The sequence below is a fragment of the Schistocerca cancellata genome, chromosome 4 (assembly GCF_023864275.1).
Source record: "Schistocerca cancellata isolate TAMUIC-IGC-003103 chromosome 4, iqSchCanc2.1, whole genome shotgun sequence".
Classification (NCBI taxonomy): Eukaryota; Metazoa; Arthropoda; class Insecta; order Orthoptera; family Acrididae; genus Schistocerca; species Schistocerca cancellata.
In genome coordinates this window covers 915355927-915365438 of record NC_064629.1, presented here as the reverse complement: position 1 = coordinate 915365438, position 9512 = coordinate 915355927, and the positions used below count along the sequence as shown (strand labels likewise).

At 41.9% G+C, this 9512-nt stretch overlaps 1 non-coding gene across 1 annotated transcript; it reads left to right on the top strand.

Moving 5' to 3' along the window:
• Positions 1-2325: 2325 nt before the first annotated feature.
• LOC126186581 (U6 spliceosomal RNA) lies at positions 2326-2429 on the top strand. Its single transcript, XR_007537651.1, has one exon. It is a non-coding gene; the product is annotated as a U6 spliceosomal RNA (small nuclear RNA).
• Positions 2430-9512: the final 7083 nt, after the last annotated feature.

Genomic DNA, 9512 nt, shown 5'->3' with positions numbered 1-9512 from the left:
CGAAGCATCTCCGCAACACTTACTGTTGTTCGAACCTACCGATAACAAATCTAGCAGCCCGCATTCGAGATGGTTCGATGTCTTGCTTCAATCCGACGTGGTATGGATCCCAAGCACTCTAGCATTACCCTAGAATAGGTCGCACCAGCGTCCTATATAGGTCTCTTTTACAGGTGAACCAGTCGTTCCTAAAATTTTCCCAATAAACCGAAGTCGACCATTCGCCTTCTCTATTACAGTTCTCACGTTCTCGTTCCACCTCATATCGCTTTGGAACGTTACGCCCAGATATTTAAACGAGTTGACTGTGTCAAATAGGACACCAGTAATACTGTATCCGAGCATTACAGGTTTGATATTCCTACTCATCGCCGGCTGGAGTGGCCGTGCGGTTCTAGGCGTTACATTCTGGACCGCTACGGTCGCAGGTTCGAATCCTGCCACGGGCATGGATGTGTGTGACGTCCTTAGGTTTAATTAGTTCTAAGTTCTAGGCGACTGATGACCTCAGAAGTTAAGTCGCATAGTGCTCAGAACCATTTGAACCATTCCTACTCATCCACATTAACTAACATCTTTCCACATTTTGGGGCTAGCTGCCATTCATCATACCAACTCGAAATTTTGTCTAAGACGTCTTGAATCTTCCTGCAGTCACTCAGCTTCGACATTTTACCGTTCACCACGGCATCATCAGCAAAACACCGCAGGTTGCTGCCCACCCTGTCCACCAAATCATGTGTGTACATAAAGAACAACAGCCGCCCTAACACACTTCTCTGGGCACTCCTGGCGGTACCTTTGCCTCTGATGAACACTCGGCGTCGAGGACAACATACTCGGTTCTACTGTTTAAGAAGTCTTCGAGCTTCTGAGATATTTCTGAACTTATTCCATATATTCGTACCTTCGTCAACAGCCTGCAATGGGGCACCCTGTCAAATGCCTTCCGGAAATCTAGAAATATGGAATCTGCCTGTTGTTCTTCATTCATAGTTCTTAGTATATCAAATGCTAATTCGTGGACATAAGCTTCTGAGTCTCAAGAAAGTTTATTATATTCGAACTGAAGATATATATTAAGGATTCTCCAGTTAATACAAGTTAAGGATATTGGTTTGTGATTTTGCGGGTCCGTTTTTTTGCCATTCTTATCCACAGGAGTCACCTGCACTCTTTTCCAATCACGTAGAACTTCGCGCTGAGCGAGAAATTCTTGATAAATGCAAACTAAGTCAGGGGCCAGTGCCGTAGAGTATTCTTTGAAAATCCGAGTTGTGATCCTAACGGGACTTGGTGATTTATTTGCTTTCAAATCTTTCAATTCTTTCATTTCATCAGGTACTTTTATTACTATGTCGTACATACGGGAGTCTGTCCGATGGTCAGATGACGGTATGACTGTACGATTCTCATGTGTGAACTATTTTTTGAAAGTGAAATTTAAAACTTCGGCTTTCGTTTTACTGTCTTCAACTGCCACACCAGACTGGTCAACAAGGGGCTGAATAGAAGCGTTAGACCCGCTTAGCGGTTCTACGTAAGACCAGAGTTTTCTCGGTTCTCTGCTTGATGTTTTGCTAAGACGTGGCGTTGGTAGTTGTAGGCTTCTCATATAGATCTTTTCACAGACGCAGGAACCTCTACTAACCTTCACTTGTCGTCGTTTGTGAGTTCCCTTTTCAACCGAGAGTACAATAGCCTCTGCTTCCTCAGCATCCCCCGAATTTCGTTGATAAACCATTGTGGGCCTTTTGCATACTTTGTCCACTTACTAGGGACGTAACTCTACCGGCTAGGATTTACAGTTTGCTTAAACTTTGCCCGTAGTTCCTCTACATCCATCTTACTGGAACTAAATGATGCCAATTCACTGTTTAAGTGAGGAGCTAATAACAGCTTATCTGTTCTAACTAGCAGAAACATTCTTCTAGCCTTGTGTGTGTGTGTGCTGGTGGATGTTGCATATGACATACTGTACGTTGTTATTGGTGACACTGCAGAAGAGATTAGTGATGATGCCTTTCATGAACTTTAAGGCTGATGTCAAATGTTAAGTACCTTCTTCAGAAAGATAAACTACCAATAAATACAAAAATAAAATTAAATTATGTGATACTTACAAGAACATGGCAACGAGCATCTATTTGTCCTCCTGGATGGAAGCAGAAAACTCCACACATTCTGATATGCCGACATGCCAGCGATATGAAAACGTACTCGGAGAATAGTGGCGATGTGGCGAGGATACCACGTCACTTGGCGATGGTCGTTGGCCCCTACAGTAAATAAACACCTCACCTGGTGGCTGGATAGACGTTTGTACCAGCTTTGGCGCTATATAAACTAAACGTGGAAGAGTACAAAGAAGCTTGGCATGGCTCCTGCTCAAGGACGACATGCAAAATATTGAAGTGTTCCAGCTTCGCCGGAAGAAAGCATGCAGAGAAGCTGCGACATCTTCTGCAGGTCGCCTGTGATGACCTCTACTAGTGGTCGACGAGGTGCCGCCTCAAGTTTAATACCACCAGGGGTCAAGGGTGCTTTTCAAACGAGCGGAAAGTACTTGCGGGTGACACTGAACAAGCGTTTAACTTGGCATCCTCACATCGGGGACATCAGGAACAAGGAGTTGGCGCACCTTCTCGCCTTGTACCCACTCCTCGATCCGGCGTCAACGCTCTCCTCTTATTATGTTGTCATGTTCTATCTGGCACAGATCCGTCCAATGCTGGAATACGCCACCGTCGTGTGGGCAACTCCACTCCGGCGTATATCCGACGTCTCTAGACGGTGCAGAGTCGGTTTTGGCTCCTCCTCCACCAGTCAGCTCCATGCAGACACCAGCATCTCAATCCTGCGGGTCTGTTTCTATCATGCTCCGCGCCTCTTCTAGGAGAAGGCTCAGCAGTCTAACGACGTCCACATCGGCCACTTGTGTCATCAGGTTCATCTGCGAGTGACCTCGCGATAGCTGAACATGTTACAAGTGTGAGCTGTAACTGTGGCATCAGCTGATCGCTACAGGGAAGGCACTCACCACAGATGACAATCCAGAACATTAGGATCCAAATCACCATCGCAAGACCCGAACTTGTAGGAACATCACCAGAGCACGATAGAGCTCTTTCCTCACTGAGTGTGAATGTGCACCAAGAAGGTGGTATCTCGCCACTGAAGCCGTCGCTATGCTGATTTCTGAATTCAATTGTTACCTCGCTTTTGTGAACTTGGCATTTTATCTGGGACTCTGTTTGAATGGGTAAGACGATTCTGTCCTGTTTCAACGGGTGTTTCTGTGTTAGACGATTCTGTCCTGTTTCAACGGGTGTTTCTGTGTTAGACGATTCTGTCTTTGTTAATCGGTACACATTTGGGCGCAGGTCACTCGCACTTGGCCCTCTATTGCGTTAACGGCTGCAGACTTAGCATCAATCTTAGTTTGCATACGGCGTATGGTTAGTGCCAGTCAGCTGTCAAGCTTGTGTCAGTTCATGAAGCAAAAATCCAATGTACAATATTGAAACTGATGCAAATAGGCAATTTCGACTTCTGTTTAAGTGAACCAGATTTTATACTCATTAGTGTCTGTTGCGGGCAATGGTGCTGTCCTGTGGGCCCTTAGCCAACAGCTTGTAGAGCCAACTTTAGCAGAACGACGAAACGGGGCGTACTTTAGGCGCCTTCTCTACTGCGTTGCTGGCTTCTCTGAGAATATGCCTTGATCTGGAAATAAAGTGCTGTGTCTCCGCTAACTTTGGCTATTGAAGTCGAGAATATAAGATACTTGGAACTGGGGCCATACAAGGTAAGAAGTGCAATGACTACGGCAGAATTAAGGGGGCAGTTTTGGCAAAGGATGTAGGACTCACATATGTCTTTCTAACATTATAAGGAGAGGTTAGGATCGAGGTTCCTTATGTCGGGGGGGGGGGGGGGAATCTAATCCACTGCCTGACTGATCTTAGTCGGCATGTAATCCATATGTGCAAAATCAAAATTCCGATAGCTGATAATCGTTCTTGTGGCCAAGAAGCAGAAAAGAAAGCTTCATACGTGGAAGAGACCTGAAGATACCGGCAAATTTCAGGTAGCTTACATAATGGTATGACACGACTTTTTAGTTATATTTGAATCATAAAATTTTTGCAGGGGTTGGTGTGTACTCGGACCATGATTTGTTGTTTATGAAGTGCAGATTTAAACTGAAGAAATGGCAGATAGGTAAAAAATTGTGCAGATGGAAGCTGAATAAACTGAGAAAACCAGGAGTTACTGAGATTTTCAAAGAGAGTATTAGGCAACGATTAACTGAGAAATGGCAAAAAAAGAAAACATACAGTACAAGATGAATGGGTAACTTTTAGAGATGAAACAGAGAAGTGAATAGGCAAAGAGACAATGGCCAGCATAAATCCATGGATAACGAGAGACACTGAATTTATTTGACTAAAGAAGAAAATATAAATATTGATTAAACTGAAGCAGACAAAAAGGAATACAGAAGACTAGAATGTAATATTGATAGAAAGTGTAAATTGCGAAGGCGTGAATGGCTAGAGTAGAAATGCAAAGCTATGTAAACATGTTTCATTATGAGAAGGACAGAAAACTCTACCAGAAAATTTTAGAACCGTTTGGAGAGGAGGGAATCACTATGAACATCAAGCCCTCACAATTTAGGCAACTGTTAAGCAAAAAAGGAAAACTAAAATTTGGTAAAAATACATAGAAGGACTATACAAAAGAAAGGACAACTACAGTCGCAGTATCTTTCAACTTCTGACTGTTTATGCATTTGTTTTATGTTTATGACTACGTAGATGGGTTCTTGGTGTACTGTATCGGGGTGATACAACCTATATTTCTAAACATATGACACTGTATACACCTATTTTATGGAATAACAGTAAACCAACATGTTCACATTTCTTTTAAACTTCGGTTTTCTTATGCTCGTTGTTTTATAGCTTTGAACACCTCGATGGGTCGTTGAGATTGTGTGCCGTAGTTCTTTTGACGTAACTGATATTTTTTCATGCTTAATATGTCATGTACCCTACTTTATTTGTTACATTGTTGATTACTTGGTCAACGTCATCTGGGAGATGTGACACATGATACGACAGTCGTCTTACTTCCACACCAGTATTTTGTAACAACTAGTCGCTGAAGCAACTTTTAAATCCTCACCTGCGAAACGTGCTCATAGATACCTCCACGCTGCTTCGATGGTAAACAACTGCGTCGGTCAGACAGTATTTCCTGTGCCACTGCGATCTCTGAGCAATACGCAATACCTGGCATGCATTTCTACATGTCGACCTGCATGCCAGTAGGTATTTGTCATCCAATCGCTGTCGCAGGTTTGAAATCCTCTTCTACTGGATGGCGCATATCGATATGACCACGCCCTCTCCGTGGGAACCATCAGCGTCGCCTAAGAACCATCTTCGTTGGCATACAATCTACGAGTTTGCGATGAATATCCACAACCGTTTGTGATTGGTTATCTCATATTTTTACCACAGACTGACGAAATGCTGTTTACAGCAGTTACTTTACATAATGTAAGGCACTTACTTCTTAATTTGTTATTAGTTTCGTGTAATCTCTATGTATATACCTGATGTAACAACTCTTTTACGTCCTGTATGCCTGACTGGCTATCGCTGATGTAATTGGTCTACAGTTGGTGGAGGACCGCGTATTTAAACAAAAGCTGCATTCCTCTCTCTAGGAGTTAACTTCGTGGAGTTCATAACGTTTGCTACGGTCACAACTACCGTCTACCAACACGGGTACAATTTCTTCTTTTATTATCTGTTGTATAAGATGTATTTTATATGTTGCTACTATTTGTACACTTCCCTCGTAATCCGTTCTACGTTTGTATTTTAGTAAAGAGTATGAAGATGATCAGTAACTGACCGAAACCGGTGACCTCAAATAAAGGTTTTCTAGCGGTCGAGACTGTTTATGTTCATTTTAGAGTACTAAAGAAACCGCTGTTCTCCACGAGAAACGTTCTCAAAAATTAATGAAAAGAAAGGAAATTGAAGACAATATTATGCAAAGGGAAGAAGAAATAAACGAAGACGAGATGGGAAGTATGACACTGTGAGAAGGATTTGACAAAGCACTGAAAGACCTGACGAAACAAGGCACCTGGAGTATGTGACATTCCCTCTGAATTATTGATATGCTCGGGAGGGCCAGCCGCGAAAAGCTATTCCACCTGGTATGCAAGCTATACGGTAGAGGAGAAGCACTCTGAGAATTAAAAAAAAGTAATAATTTCATTTACAAAGAAGACCGTTTCTGAATGATATGAATATCACGAGACCCTAAGTTCAGTATAGTACTGTTGCAAAATGCTGACATGTTTATTTACAAAAGAATGTTAAGTCTGGTGGAAGTCGATGTCATCTAGATTTACCTTGAAAGAGAGACTGAAAGTAGGCAAACCTCAGTTTATAGTACTTACAGTTAGAGGAAGAGCTTTTGGCGATGTTGACTGGAATACACTCGAGCGATATGTTGTCTACAGACATGCTGTGTACAGAAACCAGACTGCAGTTACATGTCTCGAAGGAAATGAAAGGAGGGAAGCAGTTAAGAAAAGAGTGAGATAAGGTTGTAGCCTTTCACCGACGTTATTTTATTTATACATTAAGTAAGAGGTAGAGGAAATGGAGGAGGTAGTCGGACAAGGAATAAAAGTTCAGCGAGAATATATAAAGACTCTGAGTTTTTGCCAGTGACAGAGACAGTAAAGAAATATGAAGATAATTTGAACGGAATGAAGGGTGAGTTGAAAGAGATTTTAAAATTAATATCAACAAAATAAAAAAAGGAAAAGGAGTTACATCTGGTGATATTGAAGAAACTGGATTAGGAAAGGAGGCACTAAACATAGCGCAAGAGTTTAGATATATGGGCAGCAAAGTAAGTGACGATGGGCGAACTGGAGAGGGTATAAAGTGCAGACTGGCAATGGCAAGGAAAGCTTTACTGAAAAGTACAGTTGTTGACATCTGGTACAAATGTAAGTGTTACGAAGCCTATTTTGGCTTTATTTTGCTGGGTAGCGTTGTAAGGAGGTGAACATTCACGACGAACGGTGCAGACACGAAGGCAGTAAACGGACTCGAAACGTGGTTGTACAGAGGAATGGTGAAGACTGAATGAGTAGTTTGGGTAACTAATGAAGAGGTATTGCGCTGAACGAGGTACAGGGCACATCATGAGGCAGTGAGAATAGATAATTTTCCAATGGGGTGGGGGGGTGGAGGGGCGGGGGGCGGTGGCGGGAAGTATGAGAGATAAAAACTACAGTAAAACTTTGAGTACAGTAAGCAGGTTCAGATCAATGTAATCTGTAGTTAGGCAGAGATGAAGACAGGACAGACAGGCGTGCAGAGCTGCATCATACCAGTAATGCGACTGAAAACCAAAACAATAACAACAACAATGTACGAACATTTTTCCGATAGCGCTATTAAAGGCGGTATTGGGCGCCTTAAAGCCAGAATCACTATTATGAACACTGTGAGCGCGACACTATAAACCATCAGCTTCACTGAACTTATGGCCTTCTCGAAAAGAAACCTTGCGGTACAAGAAACTATTAACGCTGAAAAATTACAAAAAAAGTGTATGAAAGCAGTGACCAGTTGACACTGAAAGTGACAATCGTTTTCATGCCTCAGAAGGTAAAATTCAAAAAATGGCTCTGAGCACTATGGGATTCAACTGCTGAGGTCATAAGTCCCCTAGAACTTAGAACTACTTAAACCTAACTAACCTAAGGACATCACACACATCCATGCCCGAAGCAGGATTCGAACCTGCAACCGTAGCCGTCACGCGGTTCCAGACTGTAGCGCCCAGAACCGCACGGCCACTCCGGCCGGCTGAAGGTAAAATTATTTTCTGAAAGTAGTATAACCTTCACACTACCAAACGTGGTCAGTAGAAACCTCAAAGTTATATTTTTTTTCCTATTTTGACGTGAAATCGGCGTCTGCACTTACTGTATCTTTTTGTTATTTTCCGATACTCTCACTGCCTGATGTCTCTCGTGTTGGTTACGTAGCTAAATGAATAAGATGAAGTAATACTTATCTTTATTGAGTGAGTTCTCTGTTGACCTCGTTGGATAGTCGGCGTTATAAAAAATTTCTTTTTCGGGACTTGATTTCTCTTCGTTCAATTGGCGATAATCATACTGCTAATAAACATCGCAGTGCCTCTTCCAATGTTGTCTGCTAACATTTAACTTCTTTGGTGATAATACTCAGTAAATGCCTGAAGATGGCCTTGTAAGCCGAAAACCGGTTTGCAATAAAAATAATATTGTAGAACAAAAGCAAACTGGTGCTTTTCATTTATTTAATATAATGTTGTTCTACCAAGGACCGACGGAAGATTCTGTTAATATGACTGCTATTCCCTTAAAATGTTTACTCTGGTCCATTCTCCCGCTACATTTGACTTCCATTCATACCCGTGTACACTCATACAGGATGGAACAAGGAGCTACATATAAACGGCGTGTGACCTCTTTGTGAAATGATGAAAAGAAATAAACAAATCCGTCAAATATTCCTTTCACTTAGCGAAGTATTGAAGCTGCTAGCAATCAAAGAAAAACTTATATCTCGATGCAGAAAACATAATTACTTCCTACTGTAATCTGAGGCAAAACGAAAGTAACGCCTCACAGTATTACCTTAATCTTGTTTTGGGAAGAAAATATATGTTTTGGGGTAAATGGTATAAGTAAATATAAAATCACTTTAAATCTGTAATATATTTATAATTTCTTAGGAAGAGATCAGTGTGGGGTTGTCATTTGATTTAGAAACTAGGAGCGGTTTGTCCTGTTGCATTCGATTTCCAGGAAATTAGTCCATTTACATTTCATATTTACAGAAAACATATGAATGAATAATTCTGTAAAACTGTTCTCTGAGATTATAAATAACGTCTCAAAGTAAGAAATAAAATCCCGTAAGTCCGTCCGAAATGTTCTGGAATACGTAGAAAAACATTACCAGTACTTTTATTATTGCTCGTTACTAAACTGAATGGAATGCAAATTCATTCTCCTCTTCTGTTCCTAAATCTGCTGAAAGAATATCAGAGAGGAAATATGTACTCTGCGAAGTACAGACAATCTGTCGGATAGGATTTCGTCAAAAGGGGTTTCACGAGCTACTGGTCTGTTCTTGAGGGTCAGTACAAACGGAAAGTTCCGAAAACGGTATGAATAGGTCTATAAAGACGAAGGGAGGAATACGAAAAGTTATCTCGCACCTGAAGCCAGAAAAGAATCCGTTTTCTCTCCTGTTGGCCTCTAGCAAATGGATCTGAAAAGGAAACGTGGGGGAAAGGCGGGGGCGAGGGTTTGCGTTAGCAGGAAGTATAAACTTGTGGGACGCAGGTGGCGGCGTATAGAATTGCCGGGCGAGCGGCACAAGTGTGTGACTTGCAGAAGCACCACGAGT